This window comes from Anomaloglossus baeobatrachus, chromosome 3 (assembly GCF_048569485.1).
Source record: "Anomaloglossus baeobatrachus isolate aAnoBae1 chromosome 3, aAnoBae1.hap1, whole genome shotgun sequence".
NCBI classification, from domain to species: Eukaryota; Metazoa; Chordata; class Amphibia; order Anura; family Aromobatidae; genus Anomaloglossus; species Anomaloglossus baeobatrachus.
Window position 1 is genome coordinate 526,736,155 of NC_134355.1, and position 25,519 is coordinate 526,761,673.

Sequence of the window (25,519 nt, forward strand, 5' to 3'; positions counted from 1 at the left end):
TACTTTTAGAAGCTTTTTAATTATTTACTTTATTTTTTACTCCTTGATCCTGCAATAATTTTATTGTTTATACTATATACTATAGCTAGTGTATCACAGCTGGCATTTCCCAGGTATGGCGCAGGCTAAGGTCCTGTGCCCTCTCTATACATCGCCATCCAGCATATAATATGCCAGTCAATAATATGTCAGTAAGGGGGTAAAGGATCGGATGTCTGTATTTATTTATTGGTCTGTATTTGTTTAGAGAGGGTCTATATTTATTTTAAGGTGATCTGAAGGTAATCGTCTGTACTACCGAATTTGTGGTTAAAATGCCATATGTTGGGCCAGCAGATACTGTATGTCCTAATTAGTAATAAGCGGACTCACAGATAACCAGGATCGGCTGATCCCGGTGATCCAGTTTCAAAATCTGGTTCCAGGCTGGATTCCGGTCCCCATATAAGTCTATGGGAACGAGAATCCAGGGATTAAAAATGGTGGTAGAAGGGATAAGGAGATGGGAGCAGACACGCTGTACTTACGAAGGCTCTGGCACGGCTGTACGTTGCTCCCAGACCTTACATTCACTTCCTGGGCCGCTAATTACTGCTCATCCATATGCACTGCTTTTCACGCCCACTGGCACCTGTCATTGTTTGCAGTCAGACGCACCCTCACCCTGAGTGACAGCATGTCAGTGTAGCGCCCCTGCGGTCATGCTGGAGTCCTGGCTCTGGCTAAACCCGAACACACCTAAAACACTCACACATCCCTGAACCACAAGAGGGTTGGCCGTCCTATGGTGTAAAGCCAGTCCAGGAAGTGGAGGTTGCCTAGGAGGTGTAAATCCAACCCTCCTATAGCTAGATCTCTAGTGAGAAAGGGAGGGGTTGGTGAGTGAAGTGGAGGAGAAAGTCAGACTATTCCAGACAGAGACAGAGAGAGGAGAAGGAAGGAGGAGGACGCCCGGCTGGGTGTCAGGTCTGGGTGCGAGACCTGAGGATCATCGCACGAGGCCCAGGGGAGAAGAAGTTGGCTGCAGGTTCTGCAGGGGACTCTGACAGAGCTGTGCAAGAGAAGTGCACGGAGGGGGCCATAGCCAGGCTACACAGACAGAGGTGGGACAAAGTGAACCAGGAATCTGTCCCCAGCACCAGAGGAGTGTAACCTGTGAGTAAAAATCATCAGTAAAGACTCCCTGTTTCACTTGGACTTTGCCTGTTTGGATTTCTTACAGCCTGCACCTCATTCAGCACCATGGTAACCAGCAGTGTGTGTCCCTGTTTCCTGCATTTTGTACCTCATCCAACACCAAGAGGTCTCAGCTTGTTCTTGCACTATCCACCTCATCCAGCACCTAGAGCACACTGGGGTTTACCCTACCTGCGGAGGGGGTTAACACACTTGCTGCTGATTCCATCAGCCCCAGTCCGTCATAAGCAGCAGCGGCACCTATTCCCTCGCCGCATGTGTAAATAGCCCCTGCCATTTTATTAAGCGTCCCCAGGGCACGGGACCGGGCAACAGCCAACAGAGTGACATTCCCGTTTGCAACCGCCCGGAACCGAGTACCCCCTTCCCTGGGCGACACATCAGCTCACTGCAACCAATCACAACAGGCATCAGGAAGGCCGGTAGGTGGGGAAAGCAGTGGAACTGTCTTCAGGTCAGTATCGTGGTATAAAAATAAACAATTGCTGTAGGGTCCCTCCCATATTATGATATCCAGCACATATAAAGCCTGTGGCTACAGGTTGTAGCTGCTAGCCGTGCGCCTATCTTGGCTGTGTATTAAACTAAGAGAAACCGCATGCAGTTTGTTTTTTTTTATTTAAACAAATCATTTAAAAAAAAATGATGTGCGGTCCCCCCAATTTTGATACCCAGCCAAGATAAAGCCCAACAGCTGGGGGCTGGTATTCTCACAGCAACAAAGTGCAACAGTGTTTACCTGCCCACGCCACAGAATCAAATGAACTAATAGGATGCAGCAAAACCCCTTAACAAAGATGGAGGCAACAGTTGCAAAACACTGATGGAGCAACCACTCACACACTGCCACTCCATGGAGGCTTAGTATTAAAATTGCACACAAATAGCTTGTATAGGGCACCGTTCACACATATAGGTGCACAGTGTTTGGCATACATCCTATTGATGACACCCATACTATTAGACTAGGCGGGCTGCCCAGCACTATGTAAGTGCACCACACAGGAACGGAGTCCATGCCAAGGAGTGACAGTGTGTGAGTGGTTGCTCTATCAGTGTTTTGCACCTGTTTCCTCCATCTTTATTAAGGGGTTTTGCTGCATCCTGTTAGTGCATTTGATTCTGTGGCCTGGTTAGGTAAACAGTGTTGCCCTTTGTTGCTGTGTATTTTTCAGAATTTTTTAAGAAAAACTTAATTTTTATGGTTTGGCTGGTATTCTCAGGCTGGGGAGGTCGAGCCTAAAAATAGCCTCCAGCCGCCCGGAATTGTCACATCTATTAGATGCGACAAGCCAGGCGCTTTGCCCGGCTCTTCCCAATTGCCCTGGTGCGGTGACAATTGGGGTAATATAAGAGGTTAATTACAGCCCACAGCTACCATCAAGGTCTAAATTAGTATGGGCAGGCATCTATGAGACACCCAATCACTAATCTATAAGTGAAAGTAAATAAACACAATCACCCAAAAAATCCTTTATTTGGAAAGAAAGACAAAAAAACACCCTCTTTCACTACTTTACTAACCCCAAAACACTCCTGCAGGTCCGACGTAATCCACACGAGGTCCCACGATAATTCAGCTCTGCTACATCTGAACCTCAATCGCGCGATCATGGAACATGACTGCCCTTTGTGAGCTCTAGAGAATAAATGAGTCATAGCGCTAAGCGGTGACGTCACTCGGTCCCAGCATGGCAGCATACTATCCGGACAGGAGCGTCTGAGCTGCATAGAAATATATGCAGCTGACCTACTCCTGCCAGCAGAGCGTGCGGTCGTGCTGGGTGATGCGATGTGAGACTCGTGTGAGTCTCTCACAAGTGTGACTCTGACGGGCTGGCGGAGTGCATTTTAAGGACGGGTTCACACTGGCGTATGGCATCCGATGTGAGATAATCGGATGCAAAATGCTAATGACCCATGGCTCCTGCTCTGCTGCGAGCATGAGCCAAGTGTCAAGCGACTGTGATCAGATCCTGAGATCGGAACACAGCTGCGAAGCAGAGGGCTGGACTAATCTCCCCATCTCCTCCATTTTCAGGCTGTGCGTGTATTGCACTGCACTTGGTCACATCTGAGTGCAGTGCGAGGTTTCTCTTGCACTCATAGACTTGTATGGATGCCAGTGATACAAAACTCGTAGAGAATCGCAGCATGCTGCAATTTTTTCCTTAGTCCAATTAGGGCTGCGGAAAAGGTTGCAGATTTGAGATGCTGTATTGTCTGAAATGGGGCCAACTGCAATGTGACATTTTTTTGCATTGCACTCATGTGAGTCAAACACTAATGTGACTCTGTTTACAAAATATCCCAATAAAAACTATAGACTCATTAAAAGAGGTTTTTTTATTGATGGCAAGTTAAAAAACATATAAACACAGACGATATTAAAAGATAAAATTAATCAAGAAGGCTAGGGGAGAAGCAATACACCATGAATGTTGGAGCATATATCATAACAAATCATTGCATATTGAATTGGTAAATCTTGGCAAAAACAATTGCAGATACCAGTGCTGAGTCCTCAGAATAACAAAGGTAAATACCATTACTGTATACTACGACTCATAGAGGCATAATAGTAACAATGCAGCTTATAATATCCACATAATGGTAAAATACCACCAAAGCCATAGGTATAAATGCACCACTCATATTGCTAAATTATCAGACCTGCTGCCATGCTAATGGTGTAGTACCGCTCCCCCGCCAGCCACTCCAACGCGCGTTTCATACCGATTCCTCAGGGATCAACTAATGTGACTCTGCCCTAAGCCAGAGTGCTTCATGCCACCAGAGGCCATACAGTGGGAACCTGGGTATGACCTCCAGTGAACTGAGTCACTGCTGCCAGCCAGGTCCCCCCTGTCAGTGTTTCCCGGAGTCTGCAGAGATCGGACATGTTTTCAGTCTCTCCAGGCTTGGATGTAGCAGAGCCAGGACCGTCGTGGGACATCGTGTGGATTACGGCGAAACTTCAAGAGTCTTTTTGGGGTTAATAAAGAGGGGAAAGAGGGTGCTGCATTTTATTTCAAATAAAGGATTTGTCTCTGTGTTTTTGTTTATTTCTTTTTACTTATAGGATTATGTGAGCAAGGATGGTTGACCTTAGGGAGATCAACATCCACCACTGCGGAGACACCATCACGTGTTTCTCAACGCTGTGATTCTAGAGCAATGCCCCCTGGGAAATATTCAAATCAAGAAGGCCTGCGGAGACACCATCACATGTTTCTCAACGCTGGCAGGAAACTAGCCAGGTCTTTCACCGGGAAGGAACAACCACGGGAAGGGCAGTCTCCAGTCAAAGAGACCACCTATGCCAAACATGGTATCCATCCACAGACAGCCGTTTCGGGGTATTTGCCCCTCATCAGTGTGGAGTAGGAATCTGGCTAGTGGGACATTGCCTAGTAAAAGACTATGTGAGCAAGGATGGTTGACCTTAGGGAGATCAACATCCACCACTGCGGAGACACCATCACGTGTTTCTCAACGCTGTGATTCTAGAGCAATGCTCCCTGGGAAATATTCAAATCAAGAAGGCCTGCGGAGACACCATCACATGTTTCTCAACGCTGGCAGGAAACTAGCCAGGTCTTTCACCGGGAAGGAACAACCACGGGAAGGGCAGTCTCCAGTCAAGGAGACCACCTATGCCAAACATGGTATCCATCCACAGACAGCCGTTTCGGGGTATTTGCCCCTCATCAGTGTGGAGTAGGAATCTGGCTAGTGGGACATTGCCTAGTAAAAGACTATGTGAGCAAGGATGGTTGACCTTAGGGAGATCAACATCCACCACTGCGGAGACACCATCACGTGTTTCTCAACGCTGTGATTCTAGAGCAATGCCCCCTGGGAAATATTCAAATCAAGAAGGCCTGCGGAGACACCATCACATGTTTCTCAACGCTGGCAGGAAACTAGCCAGGTCTTTCACCGGGAAGGAACAACCACGGGAAGGGCAGTCTCCAGTCAAGGAGACCACCTATGCCAAACATGGTATCCATCCACAGACAGCCGTTTCGGGGTATTTGCCCCTCATCAGTGTGGAGTAGGAATCTGGCTAGTGGGACATTGCCTAGTAAAAGACTATGTGAGCAAGGATGGTTGACCTTAGGGAGATCAACATCCACCACTGCGGAGACACCATCACGTGTTTCTCAACGCTGTGATTCTAGAGCAATGCCCCCTGGGAAATATTCAAATCAAGAAGGCCTGCGGAGACACCATCACATGTTTCTCAACGCTGGCAGGAAACTAGCCAGGTCTTTCACCGGGAAGGAACAACCACGGGAAGGGCAGTCTCCAGTCAAAGAGACCACCTATGCCAAACATGGTATCCATCCACAGACAGCCGTTTCGGGGTATTTGCCCCTCATCAGTGTGGAGTAGGAATCTGGCTAGTGGGACATTGCCTAGTAAAAGACTATGTGAGCAAGGATGGTTGACCTTAGGGAGATCAACATCCACCACTGCGGAGACACCATCACGTGTTTCTCAACGCTGTGATTCTAGAGCAATGCTCCCTGGGAAATATTCAAATCAAGAAGGCCTGCGGAGACACCATCACATGTTTCTCAACGCTGGCAGGAAACTAGCCAGGTCTTTCACCGGGAAGGAACAACCACGGGAAGGGCAGTCTCCAGTCAAGGAGACCACCTATGCCAAACATGGTATCCATCCACAGACAGCCGTTTCGGGGTATTTGCCCCTCATCAGTGTGGAGTAGGAATCTGGCTAGTGGGACATTGCCTAGTAAAAGACTATGTGAGCAAGGATGGTTGACCTTAGGGAGATCAACATCCACCACTGCGGAGACACCATCACGTGTTTCTCAACGCTGTGATTCTAGAGCAATGCCCCCTGGGAAATATTCAAATCAAGAAGGCCTGCGGAGACACCATCACATGTTTCTCAACGCTGGCAGGAAACTAGCCAGGTCTTTCACCGGGAAGGAACAACCACGGGAAGGGCAGTCTCCAGTCAAGGAGACCACCTATGCCAAACATGGTATCCATCCACAGACAGCCGTTTCGGGGTATTTGCCCCTCATCAGTGTGGAGTAGGAATCTGGCTAGTGGGACATTGCCTAGTAAAAGACTATGTGAGCAAGGATGGTTGACCTTAGGGAGATCAACATCCACCACTGCGGAGACACCATCACGTGTTTCTCAACGCTGTGATTCTAGAGCAATGCCCCCTGGGAAATATTCAAATCAAGAAGGCCTGCGGAGACACCATCACATGTTTCTCAACGCTGGCAGGAAACTAGCCAGGTCTTTCACCGGGAAGGAACAACCACGGGAAGGGCAGTCTCCAGTCAAGGAGACCACCTATGCCAAACATGGTATCCATCCACAGACAGCCGTTTCGGGGTATTTGCCCCTCATCAGTGTGGAGTAGGAATCTGGCTAGTGGGACATTGCCTAGTAAAAGACTATGTGACCTTAGGGAGATCAACATCCACCACTGCGGAGACACCATCACGTGTTTCTCAACGCTGTGATTCTAGAGCAATGCCCCCTGGGAAATATTCAAATCAAGAAGGCCTGCGGAGACACCATCACATGTTTCTCAATGCTGGCAGGAAACTAGCCAGGTCTTTCACCGGGAAGGAACAACCACGGGAAGGGCAGTCTCCAGTCAAGGAGACCACCTATGCCAAACATGGTATCCATCCACAGACAGCCGTTTCGGGGTATTTGCCCCTCTCCAGGCTTGGATGTAGCAGAGCCAGGACCGTCGTGGGACATCGTGTGGATTACGGCGAAACTTCAAGAGTCTTTTTGGGGTTAATAAAGAGGGGAAAGAGGGTGCTGCATTTTATTTCAAATAAAGGATTTGTCTCTGTGTTTTTGTTTATTTCTTTTTACTTATAGGATTAGTGATGGGGGGTCTCATAGACCCCCACCCATCACTAATTCTGGGATTGATGACAGTTGTGCACTGTAATTAACCCCTAGTACTCTGATTGCCACCACACCAGGGCAATCAGGAAGAGCCAGCTAAGAGCCGGGATTGTTGCACCTAATGGGTGCAAGAATTCCAGGGCCGCTGTATGCTGCTATTTTTATCCTGGGGGCCCCAAATACCATGGGACTCCCCTGGCTGAGAATATCAGCCCCCAGCAATTGGGCTTTATCTTGACTGGGTATCAATATTTTTTGGGGGGGGGGCACACATCATTTATTTATTTATTTAAATAATTGAAAAAAAAGCCTAAAGCGGTTCCTCTTATTTTGATACACAGTGAAGATAGGCACACGGCCTGGGGCTGCAGCCTGTAGTTGTAGGCTTTATCTGTGCTAGGTATGATAATATGGAGGGTTGGCCCTACACCAATTGTTTTATTCATTTTTTTTATACCACGATACTGACCCGCAGATGGTGGCACTGCTTTCTTTGCCCACCGGCCGTCCTGGTGCCTGTGATTGGTTGCAGTCAACGCTATCACACAGGCTGCAGGTGCGTCTGACTGCAACCAATCATACAATAGGATAAAGAGTTGCACACAAGTCACAATGTATATGGGAATGATGAAAAGCAAAACTACTATCTGAAAAAGTGAAAAACATGAAACATATAAGAGATGTTTAGCTATTGTATTGATCAATGCAAAAGAGCCCCAAACCAACGCCAAGGTAATCTCTATTTTTTGGGTCCCTAACCTATATGTAACCTCACCTGCAGTTAAAAAACTTGCTCTGTATTGATCAATGCAAAAGGCTCTTTTGCATTAATCAATACAATGGCTAAACATCTCTTATATTCCTATTATTCAAAGCAGTTATGCATATTCCATTTTTCATGTTTTTCACTTTTTCAGATAGTTTATTGTATTTTTCAGTCTAGTATTCCCATAGCAGTTTAGCTTTTCACCACTGATGCTAGCGATGCCGAGCACGATAGTACCCGTCCCTGTCGCACATGCGATATCTTGTGATAGCTGCCGTAGCGAACATTATCGCTACGGCAGCTTCACACGCACTTACCTGCCCTGCGACGTCGCTCTGGCCGGTGACCCGCCTCCTTCCTAAGGCTGCTTGTCGTGCGGCGTCACAGCGACGTCACTCGGTAGCCGTCCAATAGAAGCGGAGGGGTGGAGATGAGCGGGACGTAAACATCCCGCCCACCTCCTTCCTTCCGCATAGCCGGTGGAGGCAGGTAAGGAGATGTTCCTCGCTCCTGTGGCTTCACACACAGCGATATGTGCTGCCGCAGGAATGAGGAACATTGTATCTCCTATTGGTGCGACATTATGAAAATGTCCGACACTACACAGATCACCAATTTACGGCGCTTTTGCGATCGTTTATCGGTGCATCTAGTCTTTACACGTTGCGACGTCGTTACCGGCGCCGGATGTGCATCACTTTCAATTTGACCCCGACGATATCGTAGTAGCAATGTCACAACATGCAAAGTACCCCTAAGTGTATTGAGGCCATATACCTGTAGTTGGAATGTGGCCGGTATTATGCATATTGTATATTTGCAGTCTGATGACCGCCTGTTCCCAATGCTGGAGAATCCTCACAGCACTCAGTATGCAGGATGTGAGGATTCACAAGTCAACAGTCATGTAGGTTTCCTGAGCTTTCTTTTGATTGGCTGATGAAGTAGTACCCCCTACTGAACAATACGAGTCGTTCTGTTGACTAGTTTCTAGGTATAGTTGTAGAAGTAGTTTACAAAAGATTAAAATAGATCTATACATGCAGTAGGAAGTACAGCTCTGAAGCACAAACTACTAATCTAAAAATAAAATATTGTGGAGAAGAACTTCCTGGGCAATTAATTATAATTAGGTCATACTAATAAAGCTCTTAGGTATGATACCATTACACGTTCATAATATTATCAGTGCAGCTCAGGAAATGTTTACTAAGTAGAAGACAAATATTTTTCATGTGGTGAAGCAGTCAGCTACACCTTTCCTGTTCAAAAAGCAGTGAAGTCAAAAAATGGCATGTTTTCTCTGCAAACTATTACATGTTCGCTGTGTTTAAAGTGTAACCATCATTTTCATTTTTATTTTATAAATCGATAGTACACATGAAAATGAGTAACTTTGTAATATATCTTATCAGACAAATCTGCTTCTTTCTCTGCCAGAATTGATCAGTCATTATCAAAATTCTCAATTCTGAGGTAAAATCTGTATTCAGTGAAGACTTTCCCCATTACTGATATACAGTAGGAGATGAGAACTGCTACTGATGAGATTCTATTATGACGGGAGGAGGGAGGAGCTAGAGGCAGAGAGTCATAAAAGTAACAAAGGCATAGGGATTACTACATAGGGATAACTGTATAGGGATTAAGAGGTGAGGAGAAAGGACTCATACAGACGTCATTTATTCACATACAAATTATATATGTTTTTTTTGATGGACAGCAGTCGTACCTATGAGCTTATTCATGTGTCTGATTTTTTCCTCGGACTGAGCGTGTAATAGGGTGTCCAGTGCCTTACCACCCCCGGATATATATGGTGATGTCACGGCCGGGCGGTCGGGCAGACCCAGGAGGTGGATCCACTGGACCGAACTCGAAGATGGTGGTAGGGAGTCCGGCAGCTGAAGCACTGATGGGCAGCAGAACAGTCCGTGCAAGTGAAGGCAGCGGAGGAGTCCCTGGGACCACGGAGTCACAGATGGTAGTCCTGGTGACGTAGCTCAGGTTCGGAGGCAAAGATGATATCAGGCGGGGTCCGGAACCTCAGGAGCGAGATGACGGGTCACCGCAGGGATCCGAGATGGTACGGACTGTCAGATGGCAGACGGACAGTGTGCGGGGTTCAGGATACGGCTGACTGGATGGCGAGGCAGGTACGGCTCTACAAAGAGAGATAGGTGAGTACAGGCACATAAACACCAGGAGACCTGACTCCTAGCTCAGGGAACACGAAGATCAGGCCCCGCCCCCTTGGACAATAACCCCCTTTATACCCAGTACCTGTTCAACCTCATTTCCTGTTAATGGACGCTGGCCCTTTAAGAAAGGGTCAGTGACCGCGCGCGCGCCCTAACGCGCATGCGCGCCGCCCGGGTGCCAGAAGCCAGGGAAGGAGGCTGAGAGGAGGACGCAGGAGAGCCGGCCAGGTCCTGGGAAGCCGTCGGGCGCCGGGATCGGGGACCAGGGGGCCTGGGACGGACGGAATCCGGGGGCTGAGGAGCGGGCAGCGTGGCAGGTGAGCCGGGGAGCGGGGGTGAGGACCCGGGGAGCGTGACAGTACCCCCCCCCCACGCCCCCCACCCCGCAACCGGGACATGAAGGCACGGATAAGAGGAGTGCCCACGTTCTCCCTGGGCTCCCAAGACCTATCCTCAGGACCATACCCTTCCCAGTCCACCAGGAAGAACTGCCGACCTCGAACAGTCTTCATGGCCACGATATCCCTTACCGCATAGATGTCGTCATCGGCAATAGGTGGAGGGGCCGGACTGGCAGCATCGGAGAAGGGACCAAGGATAACCGGCTTGAGCAGGGAGACGTGGAATGAGTTGGGCATCCTCATCGTGGCCGGGAGCTGTAGCTTGTAGGAAACCTCATTGATCTTGCTGAGAACTTTAAACGGCCCAATGTAGCGAGGACCCAGCTTGTATGATGGTATCTTCAGGCGGACGTACTGGGAAGCAAGCCAGACGAGGTCTCCAGGAGAGAAACACGGAGGGTCCAGACGTCTCTTGTCGGCGTGTCTTTTCATCCGCAGGGAAGCACGCCCAAGGGACGCTTTGACAGAGTCCCAAATGTTTGCAAAGTCACGGGCTACTGTATCTGCAGCAGGGACATCCGAAGAGGGGGATACAGGCAATGGGATGGAAGGCTGAAGCCCGTAGACAACATGGAAGGGAGAGCTGGAGGACGACTCACTGAAGTGGTGGTTGTGGGAGAATTCAGCCCAAGGTAGAAGGGCGGACCAGTCGTCATGATGGGCATTGACGTAGTGACGTAAGAAAGAGGTCAAGATTTGATTGACCCTCTCTACCTGGCCATTAGACTGAGGATGGTATGCAGATGAAAAGTCCAGAGTCACTCCCAGATGGTTACAGAGAGCCCTCCAGAAGCGGGAAGTGAACTGAGTTCCTCTGTCTGATACGATGTGTAATGGAAAGCCATGCAAGCGGAAGATGTGTTGTATATAGGCGTCCGCGAGTTCCTGAGCAGAGGGCAGTCCAGCCATAGGGACGAAATGGGCCATTTTAGAGAACCTATCCACCACGACCCATATGACTGTGTGTCCGGATGACAATGGCAAGTCCGTAATAAAGTCCATAGCTATGTGTTGCCACGGAACTGAGGGTATCGGTAGAGGAAGAAGACGGCCATAGGGCAGGTGTTTGGGCGTCTTGTTCCTGGCACAAGAGGAACAGGCAGAGACAAAGGCGGCGACGTCAGTGCGAAGGGATGGCCACCAGTAATGGCGTACAATCGCACCCCATGTTCTCTTCTGGCCTGCATGGCCGGCTGTTTTTGAGGCATGACCCCAGTGTAACACTTTTAGCCTGTCGGTCTCCGAGACATAGGTCTTCCCGGGTGGTATTTGGGCCAGAGTGACGGGAGCCACCGGAACAATCTTGCTAGGAGGGATGATAGGTTGGGTAGTCTCTTCCTCCTGCTCCATGGGCATGAGGGACCTAGACAAGGCATCGGCGCGTACATTCTTGTCCGCGGGTCGGAAGTGGAGCTGGAAGTCAAACCTGGCAAAGAATAAGGACCACCTGGCTTGCCGTGGGTTGAGTCGCTGAGCGGACCGCAGGTATTCCAGGTTCTTGTGGTCCGTGTAGATAATCACAGGGTACACTGCTCCTTCCAGGAGGTAACGCCACTCCTCCAGAGCTAGTTTGACCGCCAATAATTCTCGGTCACCGATGGTGTAATTCCGTTCAGGTGCTGAGAAGCTCTTAGAAAAGAAACCGCAAGTCACCATCTTCCCGGAGGAGGATTTTTGCATGAGCACTGCTCCGGCTCCTGAGGAGGAGGCATCCACCTCCAAGGTGAACTGGCGGTTTAACTCCGGTCGGTGGAGTACAGGAGAGGAGGCGAAAGCTCGTTTCAAAGAGCAAAACGCGGCGTCGGCCGCAGGTGACCAGTCCTTTGGTTTAGCCTCCTTTTTGGTCAAAGCGGAGAGAGGAGCAGTCAGGGCGGAGAAGTGCGGGATAAACTGGCGGTAGTAGTTGGCGAATCCCAGGAACCGTTGGATTGCCTTCAGTCCAGAAGGGGGAGGCCAGTTGAGTATGGAGGAGACCTTCTTTGGATCCATCTGCAACCCAGTACCCGAGATGATGTATCCCAGGAAAGGAAGAGAAGACTGCTCAAAGACGCACTTCTCATATTTGGCGTAGAGACGATTCTCTCTCAGTCTTTGTAGAACCAGCTTTACGTTCTCTCTGTGGGTCTGGAGGTCCGGAGAGAAGACAAGGATGTCATCCAGATAAACTACTACACAGAGGTAGAGGAGGTCCCGGAAAATGTCGTTCACCAGTTCTTGGAATACGGCAGGAGCGTTACACAGACCGAAGGGCATCACGCAGTATTCGTAGTGCCCGTCGCGTGTATTAAATGCGGTCTTCCATTCGTCCCCAGAGCGGATACGAACTAGGTTGTAGGCACCCCGAAGATCCAGTTTGGTGAACACACGGGCTCCTCTGAGCCGGTCGAACAATTCGGGGATGAGCGGTAGGGGGTACTTGTTTTTTATGGTGATCTGATTCAAGCCCCGGTAGTCAATGCATGGGCGAAGGTCACCCTCTTTCTTCTTAACGAAGAAGAAGCCTGCTCCCGCAGGAGAGGAGGATCTCCGGATGAATCCCTTTGCCAGGCTTTCCATGATGTATGTGGACATGGCCCTGGTTTCAGCTGGAGACAACGGATATATCCGTCCTCGAGGTGGTGTTGTTCCTGGGAGCAGGTCGATGGCGCAATCGTAGGGACGGTGTGGCGGAAGAACCTCAGACTCCTTCTTGTCAAAAACGTCCGCGAAGGACCAATAGGCCGAGGGCAGTTCCGGTAGGTTCTCTGGAGCCGGGGGACGTCGGATTGGTTGTAGGGACTTTAGACATCTCTCATGACAGGCAGAGCCCCAACGAGTGATTTCGCCAGTACCCCAGCTGACTGATGGTTCGTGTGTCCGCAACCAAGGAAGTCCCAGCAGGATTTGATGGGACATGTGTGGAAGGACGTAGAGAGCGATGTTCTCGGTGTGCAGAGCACCTATACGCAATTCCACCGGCTTGGTGATCCAGGAGATGGTATCAGAGAGGGGTCTCCCATCCACCGAGGCAATCACTAGGGGCTTATCGAGTGGAGTAACAGGCAGCTGGTACTGGTCCACCGTGGCCTGCTGGATAAAATTGCCTGCTGCTCCGGAGTCGAGGTATGCCTCAGCCGTGAAGCGCGTCTCTCCTGTTGACACTTGTACCGTCCACATAACTGGGTCTGAGAGAGTCCCAGCACCTAGGGTGGCCTCTCCTACCAACCCTAGGCTTTGGAGTTTCCCGGCCTTTCCGGACAGGAGCGTAAGAGATGAGAGCCCTCTCCGCAGTAAAAGCAGAGGCCTTTGGCGAGCCGCTCTGCTCTACGTTGGTCAGACTGTCGTACTCGGTCAACCTGCATGGGCTCGTGGACAGGAATCCCAGCTGTTGATGAGTGAGGCACAGAGGACTTCTGTGGAGGAGGAGAGTGCCGTACTGCACGTCTCTCACGATACAGCTCTTTGGAGCGTTCCTGGAAACGAATGTCCACTCGAGTGGCTAGGGCAATCAGGGCATCTAGGGTGGAGGGCACGTCACGGCCCGCCAACTCATCCTTGATGCGACTCGAGAGTCCTTCCCAGAAGGCGGCTGTCAGGGCCTCATTATTCCACCCGAGTTCAGAAGCCAAAGTACGGAAACGGATGGCATATTGGCCCACCGTCAGTGTTCCTTGACGTAGGCGGAGGAGGGATGAAGCAGACGCAGAGGCGCGTCCCGGCTCGTCGAAGGTGCTGCGAAAGGCCTGCAGGAAGTCTTGAAGGTTCTTGGTCATGGGGTCCTCCTTCTCCCACAAGGGGTTCATCCACGCCAGCGCCTCGCCCTCCAGATGAGACATTATAAAGGCGACCTTGGCTTGGTCAGAGGCGAACAGATGTGGCAGCTGCGTGAAATGAAGGGAACACTGGTTTATGAAGCCCCTGCAGGTCTTGGGATCTCCAGCATAACGAGGTGGTGACGCCAAACGGAGACGGGAAGCATCTGAAGAGGCTGCCACTGGTGCGGGAGCCATGGCTTGCCTAGCTGGGGACCTGGGTGCCGCAGGCGTCATTGATGCTTGTAACGTGTACAGGCGGGTGTCCACGGAGGTCATAAATTGCAACATGCGGGTCTGGACTTCATGCTGACGTTGGAGTTCCTCTTGCAAGGCCGCTAGTGCTGCAGCGGGATCCATGGCCTGATCTTACTGTCACGGCCGGGCGGTCGGGCAGACCCAGGAGGTGGATCCACTGGACCGAACTCGAAGATGGTGGTAGGGAGTCCGGCAGCTGAAGCACTGATGGGCAGCAGAACAGTCCGTGCAAGTGAAGGCAGCGGAGGAGTCCCTGGGACCACGGAGTCACAGATGGTAGTCCTGGTGACGTAGCTCAGGTTCGGAGGCCGAGATGATATCAGGCGGGGTCCGGAACCTCAGGAGCGAGATGACGGGTCACCGCAGGGATCCGAGATGGTACGGACTGTCAGATGGCAGACGGACAGTGTGCGGGGTTCAGGATACGGCTGACTGGATGGCGAGGCAGGTACGGCTCTACAAAGAGAGATAGGTGAGTACAGGCACATAAACACCAGGAGACCTGACTCCTAGCTCAGGGAACACGAAGATCAGGCCCCGCCCCCTTGGACAATAACCCCCTTTATACCCAGTACCTGTTCAACCTCATTTCCTGTTAATGGACGCTGGCCCTTTAAGAAAGGGTCAGTGACCGCGCGCGCGCCCTAACGCGCATGCGCGCCGCCCGGGTGCCAGAAGCCAGGGAAGGAGGCTGAGAGGAGGACGCAGGAGAGCCGGCCAGGTCCTGGGAAGCCGTCGGGCGCCGGGATCGGGGACCAGGGGGCCTGGGACGGACGGAATCCGGGGGCTGAGGAGCGGGCAGCGTGGCAGGTGAGCCGGGGAGCGGGGGTGAGGACCCGGGGAGCGTGACAGGTGAATGGGGTTATTGTAATGTATTGTAATGATGTATATGTCTGTGTTAGACTGTATGTTATTTCCTCCTGTGTTATGGCTAGCTGCCACCAGGTGTCACTGGTTCCCTGGACTCCTAGAGTGAGGGAGTTCAGAGGGAGTAACGGGATGGCAGGGGTTAAGTGGGGAGGGGTGGTCCCCAGGACAGGAGCAGATATAAGGCAGAGGTTTCTCAGATACAGGCAGATTGGGAAAGGATGAGACAGTGAGTAGGAAAAAAGAAAGGACCTGCAGGGTCAGAGGAGGCAAAGTCGACTGCGTAATGTGGAGGTGACAGACAGAAAGAAAGAAGAGAGAAGGAGTAAGAAGAGAGGATTATACAGTAGAGTGGGAGCTCGACTGTGGTGAGATGTAATTCCAGAAAGAAGGAGAGAAGGAGAAAGGCGCCCTTTTCTTACGTCGGTAGCTAATGGTACCTGTGGGAACCCTTGCACAGCGGGAAAATCATCAAGAGTCCAACCGCTGATTGAAAGCCAAGCCGTCAGACCTGCCATCATGTTTATTGACTGGGTCAGAAAGGAGAGGGTAAGCCACCCCTTGGTTTCCGCAACTGTAGAGCCGAGCCTGGTACAGAAAAGAATGCTTGTAACTTTCAATGCTGCTAAGTCTACCTTGAAGAAATGGAAACTGTTTGCAAATCAACTGTTTATTAAAGTTTTGAAGTTGTAACCAGTTGTGGATTCTTTACTGACTCTATGGTGCGTGAGGCCAATTATAGTGAATTGGTTCCTGAGAAGCCGGCAGAAGACTGAGCAGCAGCTGCCAACTGGTAACATCTCCACACTCACTCCATACACCACTCTGCCCCCCGTGTCTGTACTGTGCCAGGGTGGGTTGAGGACTGCAACCACTTTACATTTGGCATAGTCGGCAGGATGCTAATATCTGGCATCCCAACGGGGAGAAGAATCTGACCTTGGGCGCACAAGAGATAGCGCCAGAAGCTGGGTGGCCTGAAGCGGCACTGTAGCAAAGCAATGTGATGAAGTTAGACTGTGAAAGTGAAACTGATGAAGTGATGGAGAACAAGATGGCGGATGGCAGCGTGGCTCCTAAGATGGCGGCGATGTGGCCTGAGGGAAGGGCACCTTGCCTATTGTGGGAGAGATGGTGCCCGAGCGCGTGAAAATGAACCTGTCCTGAAGGTGTGTCGTCCATGATGAAGGGAGGCGCTGCAGAGAAGGTCTGGTCTGGAAGGGGAGGATTCCACCGAAGATAAGTCCGGTGGAAGAGGAAAGTCCTGCCCAGCAGAGAAGGCATCCGCAAGAGGTGAGTGCAGCAACTGAAAAGATACTGCTGGTGAGTACAGCCCAGCGTGTGAGAGAGGCATGGCTGTAGGTGTGGCTGAAGAGATGGACACATGACGCGACAGTGCTCTGGTGTCGGAAGAGGCGGGCCCTAGAACACAGGAAGTGCATGTCATCGACCCAGCCGGTGCCATCTTGGAGAAAGCATTCGACAGTGCAGGGTGCCCGAAGCCGAGCACGCAACAGAGCCGTACACACAGCAGAGATGGCGTCCGCGGGGAGAACCGATGAACTGGAAATCCTGCAGCTCCTGAAACTGGGTGAATATCGGGTGTCGAAGGACAACAAGGACACCTCAACATGTGCCACCTGGGACACTGTGCCCCGCACCCGGGGCTGGGCCTAGTTTGCCGTGAGCTGCATGTCCAGCGTTAAGACAAGATTGTGGTGGTCGCCCCGGCACTGGAGGCCGTCATCACGAAGCTTGCACCCAAAGAAACCGACCCCAAGGAGGTCAACTACTCTGATATGCTGCTGCTGGAGCTGGTGGATCCTGAACCGGAGGTGAGGGTTACAGCACCCCAGCCGGCCCATGTGAGACCTCAGCCAGCTCCTGTGAGACCCCAGTCAACCCCTGTGAGAGACCCCACCCGGTATCTGTGAGACCCCACCCGGCCCCTGTGAGACCGCAGCTCTGACCCCCAGTGCAGCCGCCATCCCCTAAGATCAACTGGGAGCAGATGTGCTACGGACCCCTCCCCACAGGCGGCTTCCCACCATTCCTTCAAAACAGCAGAGGAGCTGGACGTAGTAGAGGAGCGTATGAAGGCGGATGCCCTGGCCTGGGAGTGGATGGCTCCGGAGCCTAGATGTCGATGAAAAGTGTTCCACGGGAGTCGCAGTGGTCTTCAACCAAATCAGGGGGTTGGGTTCACTGCCAAAGACCAGACCGGGTATGACATATATGTAAATAGAGCGATGCTGAAGTAGGACACTCTGCCTGTGTGACACCCCTGACCTTATCAGGGTGTCACAGGGAATTGCATTTCTTTCTCTTATGGTGCAGAACTCACCATCCATGGTTCTGGCATTCTAACTCTGGTATTGTCTTCCATCCGCACACAAATCTTAACCACACCTCACACCACACCCTGTCAGGCACACCAGTGGGTGGTCTAGCTGGAAAAGGACCACCCGCCTAGGGGTCAGGCAGACTGGTGGGAGGGAGGGGGAGCCAGCACTGCTTATGAATGGCATGCAACAATGAAGAAATAAAAAGTGTAATATTCACAAATTCATTCCTACTGTAACAATTCAATGAGATTTTTTGCAAATGATTGATCAATGATTTGAGCCCCCCTGCCCCGTCACGGCAAATCTCTATAGGGGGGTCCCTAACTCTATATTATAAATTATTATGTACCATAAGGTCTCATATAATGAGCAGGACCATATGAAAACACCACTTACCCGAGACATGTCTGAACCGCTCCCATGCTGCAAGGACTGACAACCGCGAATAAAGGCAGCCCTTATGTTAAACCCCATCATCAGGTGGGCAAGAGTTCTGATGAGAATGCATGTGTATATCACAAAAGAGAAAATTCCCAACTATAAGCACAAGAACCCCAAAATGTTCACAATTTACATAAAATTGCATATATCAAAAAATATATCTATTTATTATCTTATTTTTATTCACTAATGCCCTTGTACTTTTATTATTTTATTACTTCATTTTCTCGTTCAATCAAAATCATCAATTTATATTTATCCATACATATCTATGTCCATATACGTGTAGTAGATTACATAATTGTCCCAAATAGGAAAAATATATATGTCAAAGTACAAATTAATCTCAAACCACATGCATTCCCATTTACATAACATGCCCCCTTGGAGTATTTGAAAAAAAAAAAAAATAATAATTTAGATGTAGCATATATCAATTTAGTTCTATATACAAGGCCAAACCCCAATTTATGTACTCTCCCATAGAGGAAAAACTACCCCTGAAAGCAAGGAAAACACCAATTATCATCTGCTAATAAGGAATTTCTAGAAAAGCCTGAATGAAAAAATATATCGCAAATCCGAGCGGTAATTAAAACCGCCTGGGTATCTCGAATCTAGCCGCAAGATCCATTTGGCCTCAGCCAGCAACAGAGCCTGAAACCAGTCCCCCCCACGGGGGGGGTCTAGGTACAGATTCCACCCCTGTAATCCTCAAAGACGAAAAGTCTGCAGAATGACATTCAATATAATGCCTAGTGAGACCAGATAATGAACGCTTTCTAACCAACGCCACATAATTTAAAGAATTACAATCCAGGGCTGCAGAAGGAATCCGAACATGCTCAGAGATCCTAGCTCTCAAAGCTCTTGAGGTGCAACCTACATAATTCTTAACGCATAGTGTGCATGTGGCTACATAAACCACATGTGTCGAGGCACAATTAATGAAGGATCTTATGTTAAAAGAGTTCTCACCACCGATCAAAAGAGTTTTGTTATTACCCATAAAACGACAAAGACCACAGCGGTTAGATCCACACTTATATGAGCCAGTAACACTCAACCAGGTTGTATTGACTCTTTTAGAGGAAAATAAGCTAGGAGCCACTAAATTACCTATAGTCCCAGCTCTTATGGCTACAATATTAACCCCTGAATGGAGAATCTTATCTAAAACCGCATCCTGCCGTAAAAGAGGAATAAAACGCTGAACAATCAGTTTTATTTGAAAAAAGTCGGTGCTAAAGGGGGTAGAAAAAGTAACCCGGTTCTTAGTAGTGGGCATAACTATATAATCCTTCAACAAATCAGATCTACATCTACCAGCCACTATAGCGGTCGCTCTATTAAGAGTACGGTTAGAATACCCTCTGTCACTAAGTCTATGTTTGATATGTGCTGCCTCAGTATTATAGGATTCCTCTAATGTACATGCACGTTTCGCTCTTAAAAACTCCCCCACTGGTAAATTAAGCAATGTGTGGGGCATATGACAACTGTCAGCGTGAAGAGAAGTGTTCCCACAAATAGGCTTTCTATAAAGGGAAGAATGTATAACCCCAGATACCGCATCGCCAGACAGCAAGATGTCCAAAAAGGGGGCCGATTCCATGTGTAAATTCATTACAAATCTCAAATTGAGAGAATTACCATTAAAATAGATATTAAGGGCCTCTATGGCCTGCTGGGGGGAATTGTGACCATTTACTCTACAAATAAGGATCTGGTCATCTATGTACCTTGAATACCAAAAAATCATATCCAAAAAGGGATTATTATCCACATACACATATTGTTCCTCCCAGTAAGCCATGTAGATATTGGCCAAAGCACATGAAAAACTCGCCCCCATAGGGCAACCAGCTGTCTGGAGAAAAAAGGATCCATTAAATTGAAAAAAATTGTGGGTCAACAAAAAACCAGTGGCCATGAGAATAAATTCCTTTGTAACATCGTCCAATGGACTATATTTCTCCAAATGATAATACAGAGCTTGAAGTGCCTCCCTATGTGGTATACTGGGATATAATGAGTTAACATCACTCGTTATCCAAAAAAAATCCTCAGACCATGGTATTTTATCCAAACACTGTAACAAGCTCTTGGTGTCCCTTATATAACCAGTAGTCCGTTTCATAAGAGGTTGTATATGATGGTCAAGCCAGTCACTCAAATTACCAGTAAGGGATCCTGTGCTGGCAACTATTGGCCTCAGTGGAGGAGGAAAAATACCTTTATGTATTTTTGGAAGACCCTGGAATATAGGGCAAACCGGGGAATCCACAAGCAGATATTCAAAAACTTTTTTATTAAAAACCCCCCATTCTAGTCCCCGTGACAACAAGGTATGCATTTTCGTGGTAAAATCCGAAGTGGGGTCACATGAGAGCTGTCTATATGTAGAAGTATCACTTAGAATAGTATTAATCTCCCTCTCATACAATGTGCTATCCAGCACTACAACAGAGCCCCCTTGTCTGCCTGGCGGATTATAATATGCCCATTATCCTTTAGATCCCTCAATGCGCCCCTCTTTGCTTTTAATATGGAAGTCCGAAACGCGTAAAGTTTCCATGGGATAACTCCCTCCTTTTGTTTACACGGATGGAACCTTTTTAATACTTGCCAATAAAGCTTCGACATTTTATTCAGAGGTATTTTGTGCTGGATCCTTTCCTCCTTTTGCCTTCATATATTTACCGGATGGGACTTACCGGTGGATCCCAGGCACCCGCAGGGACTGGCAGCCCGAGGAACAGGTGAGCTGAGGATACCCTCTTCTCTACTATTGGTTTCCTGTCCCTTCCTTCGTGCTCCCTGTGACCTCTTGGAGTGGCTGTGCATGTGATACAGATATTTGCATCTTGATCCTGGATTGCGGATTTATACCTCATTTCTCTAACGGATTTCCATTTGGATTACATTATAAGGACTTATACCACTAGCTCTCTTTTTGCATGAAAATGGACACCTTGGATTTTCTGGATAATGAGACACGGAAGAAAAGATTGGACGATGTGTTTTCAAACCAACCCTCATCTCACCATATTGAGGAGGACAATTCCCAGGGTAAGGAAATGCATACCTTTTGGGATCTAGAGAAAATATCCATTCAACGCCTTAAAACCTGGTGGGACTCAATGACTTTGAGTAAATATGTAGAGATGCATATGGTTCGCAGAGGCCTGAGAATTAAGAAGTCTCCCACTCACACTTTCTCTGACCAATTCCTGGAGGACTGGAATAGGACACTCTCCACCTGTTCATCTGACTTGATGAATCTTATTATTAAGGAGGAACAAAAACGTATATTAGAATTGGACACTCAGATCAAAACCATACATGCATTTCTTGTTGATAAGTTTAACCCTATGGAGTTTGATAAATTTAATTTAAGATTGAAAAATACTATAGATAGGGTGGAATCAGATATTATAGACCTAAAGCAGAATAAATATCGCAGAGATATGAGAGATTATGAATCTAAACAGGTTTACACCTGGCATTTGACAAACAAGACAAAATCTATTTTAAAGAGACGCAACCAGCAGGCACAGGGTGCAAAAACAGTGTATTTCTCGTCCACTGACAATGAGTCTGCAGATGGGAGTGTTAGTTCATATGAGTCACGTCATGGTTCCCATACCTCACGCCCCTCAAAAAACTTAATGGGGGGAAACACAGGATACGACGAGGGGGGAGAAAACATAAGCGGAGGGGGAAAGAGATATTATCTTCGGCCCAACAAACGCAGGTATTGGAGGAATTAGGGTGTCATGGTTCCTTGAATATCCCTGTACTGAATTTATCAGCATGTGTTTTAAGTTCTATTCAAACGGAGGTTTTATAGAAGGGTCTTAATTTTGCCCCCAGCAATCGGGCAGACCTTTTTCAGACTTTAAGAGATGTAAACAAGTTTGTCAGGAATCTTACCATCAAAAGGCATTTTTCAGACACTGATAATATTGACAGATATGACAGAAGTGACAGGGACTTAGAGAATCCAATTGATACAGTTTCAGTTCAAGTTCCTTTGTTTTTGACTTTTGGTTATATAAGGGACACCAAGAGCTTGTTATAGTGTTTGGATAAAATACCATGGTCTGAGGATTTTTTTTGGATAACTAGTGATGTTAACTCATTATATCCCAGTATACCACATAGGGAGGCACTTCAAGCTCTGTATTATCATTTGGAGAAATATAGTCCATTGGACGATGTTACCAAGGAATTTATTCTCATGGCCACTGGTTTTTTGTTGACCCACAATTTTATTCAATTTAATGGATCCTTTTTTCTCCAGACAGCTGGTTGCCCTATGGGGGCGAGTTTTTCATGTGCTTTGGCCAATATCTACATGGCTTACTGGGAGGAACAATATGTGTATGTGGATAATAATCCCTTTTTGGATATGATTTTTTGGTATGCAAGGTACATAGATGACCAGATCCTTATTTGTAGAGTAAATGGTCACAATTCCCCCCAGCAGGCCATGGAGGCCCTTAACATCTATTTTAATGGTAATTCTCTCAATCTGAGATTTGTAATGAATTTACACATGAAATCGGCCCCCTTTTTGGACATCCTGCTGTCTGGCGATGCGGTATCTGGGGTTATACATTCTTCCCTTTATAGAAAGCCTATTTGTGGGAACACTTCTCTTCACGCTGACAGTCGTCATATGCCCCACACATTGCTTAATTTACCAGTGGGGGAGTTTTTAAGAGCGAAACGTGCATGTACATTAGAGGAATCCTATAATACTGAGGCGGCACATATCAAACATAGACTTAGTGAGAGAGGGTATTCTAACCGTACTCTTAATAGAGCGACCTCTATAGCGGCTGGTAGATGTAGATCTGATTTGTTGAAGGATCATATAGTTATGCCCACTACTAAGAACCGGGTTACTTTTTCTACCCCCTTTAGCACCGACTTTTTTCAAATAAAACGGATTGTTCAGCGTTTTATTCCTCTTTTACGGCAGGATGCGGTTTTAGATAAGATTCTCCATTCAGGGGTTAATATTGTGGCCAGAAGAGCTGGGACTATAGGTAATTTAGTGTCTCCTAGCTTATTTTCCTCTAAAAGAGCCAATAAAACCTGGTTGAGTGTTACTGGCTCATATAAGTGTGGATCTAACCGCTGTGGTCTTTGTCGTTTTCTGGGTAATAACAAATCTCTTTTGATCGGTGGTGAAAACTCTTTTAACATAAGATCCTTCATTAATTGTGCCTCGACACATGTGGTTTATGTAGCCATATGCACACTATGCGTTAAGAATTATGTAGGTTGCACCTCAAGAGCTTTGAGAGCTAGGATCTCTGAGCATGTTCGGATTCCTTCTGCAGCCCTGGATTGTAATTCTTTAAATTATGTGGCGTTGGTTAAAAAGCGTTCATTATCTGGTCTCACTAGGCATTATATTGAATGTCATTCTGCAGACTTTTCGTCTTTGAGGATTACAGGGGTGGAATCTGTACCTAGACCCCCCCGTGGGGGGGACTGATTTCAGGCTCTGTTGCTGGCTGGGGCCAAATGGATCTTGCGGCTAGATTCGAGATACCCAGGCGGTTTTAATTACCGCTCGGATTTGCGATATATTTTTTGATTCAGGCTTTTCTAGAAATTCCTTATTAGCGGATGATAATTGGTGTTTTCCTTGCTTTCAGGGGTAGTTTTTCCTCTATGGGAGAGTACATAAATTAAGGTTTGGCCTTGTATATAGAACTAAATTGATATATGCTACATCTAAATTATTATTTTTTTTTTTTTTTTCAAATACTCCAAGGGGGCATGTTATGTAAATGGGTATGGATGTGGTTTGAGATTAATTTGTACTTTGACATATATATTTTTCCTATTTGGGACAATTATGTAATCTACTACACATCTATGGACATAGATATGTATGGATAAATATAAATTGATGATTTTGATTGAACGAGAAAATGAAGTAATAAAATAATAAAAGTACAAGGGCATTAGTGAATAAAAATAAGATAATAAATAGATATATTTTTTGATATATGCAATTTTATGTAAATTGTGAACATTTTGGGGTTCTTGTGCTTATAGTTGGGAATTTTCTCTTTTGTGATATACACATGCATTCTCATCAGAACTCTTGCCCACCTGATGATGGGGTTTAACATAAGTCGTCTACTCTTATATATATATTGACATATTTTTTGGTATGTTTATATGATTCTGTTACTTAAAGCGGTTGGATCACTGACCCCCCTTTTTTCATTGTTGTTGCTGCATATGTATATATATAATCTCTTTTTTTTTTTTTTTTTCTCTTTAACCATGCATTGTCCTGCCTGCTTACCTTTTGCAACTTTATGTGAAGGTTTACACCCACCGCCGGCTGATTGCAATCAGTGGTGACCAGCTTTTTCTTCTGTGTCCATGTAATGAGTTAGTCTATTTTAGTAGCTGAGTGGTATACATGGATTACTTATGATTAAGGACTCTTTGCTTTTAATATGGAAGTCCGAAACGCGTAAAGTTTCCATGGGATAACTCCCTCCTTTTGTTTACACGGATGGAACCTTTTTAATACTTGCCAATAAAGCTTCGACATTTTATTCAGAGGTATTTTGTGCTGGATCCTTTCCTCCTTTTGCCTTCATTATTTAAACACCACCTGCCTGAACCTTGTTCCGCCCTCATCCATGTTTGCTGGTCTGGCACTGTGAGGGCCAGTCCTGACATTGTGCTGGTGTGTGTGGTTCTGCCACACACACTGGCACCTGGACTGCCTTTATTCGCGGTTGTCAGTCCTGGCAGCATGGGAGCGGTTCAGACATGTCTCAGGTAAGTGGTGTTTTCATGGTGTCCTGCTCCTTATATGAGACCTTATGGTACATAATAATTTATAATATAGCGTTAGGGACCCCCCTATAGAGATTTGCCGTGACGGGGCAGGGGGGCTCAAATTATTGATCAATCATTTGCAAAAAATCTCATTGAATTTTTACAGTAGGAATGAATTTGTGAATTTTACACTTTTTATTTCTTTATTGTTGCATGCCATTCATGAGCAGTGCTGGCTCCCCCCCTTTTTTTTTGCGAGACTGGTGGGAGGGACATAGTTAGTTTGAGAGTAGCTCTCAGAGAGTGAGGAGCTGAGGGAGTTGTAGCTCCCTGGGAGACTTCGGTTAGGTCGCAGATGGTGGTCTGAGACCGGAGGAGTCGGAGACCCGGTCGCAGGGTATTGGAGAAGGGTGCCCAGACTTAGTTTGGGAGAATGGTCGGCACCGGAAAGTCCAGTAACCAGACCGGTACCGAGCACAGCGGGATACAGGACCCTAGATCAGGGAGTAGCT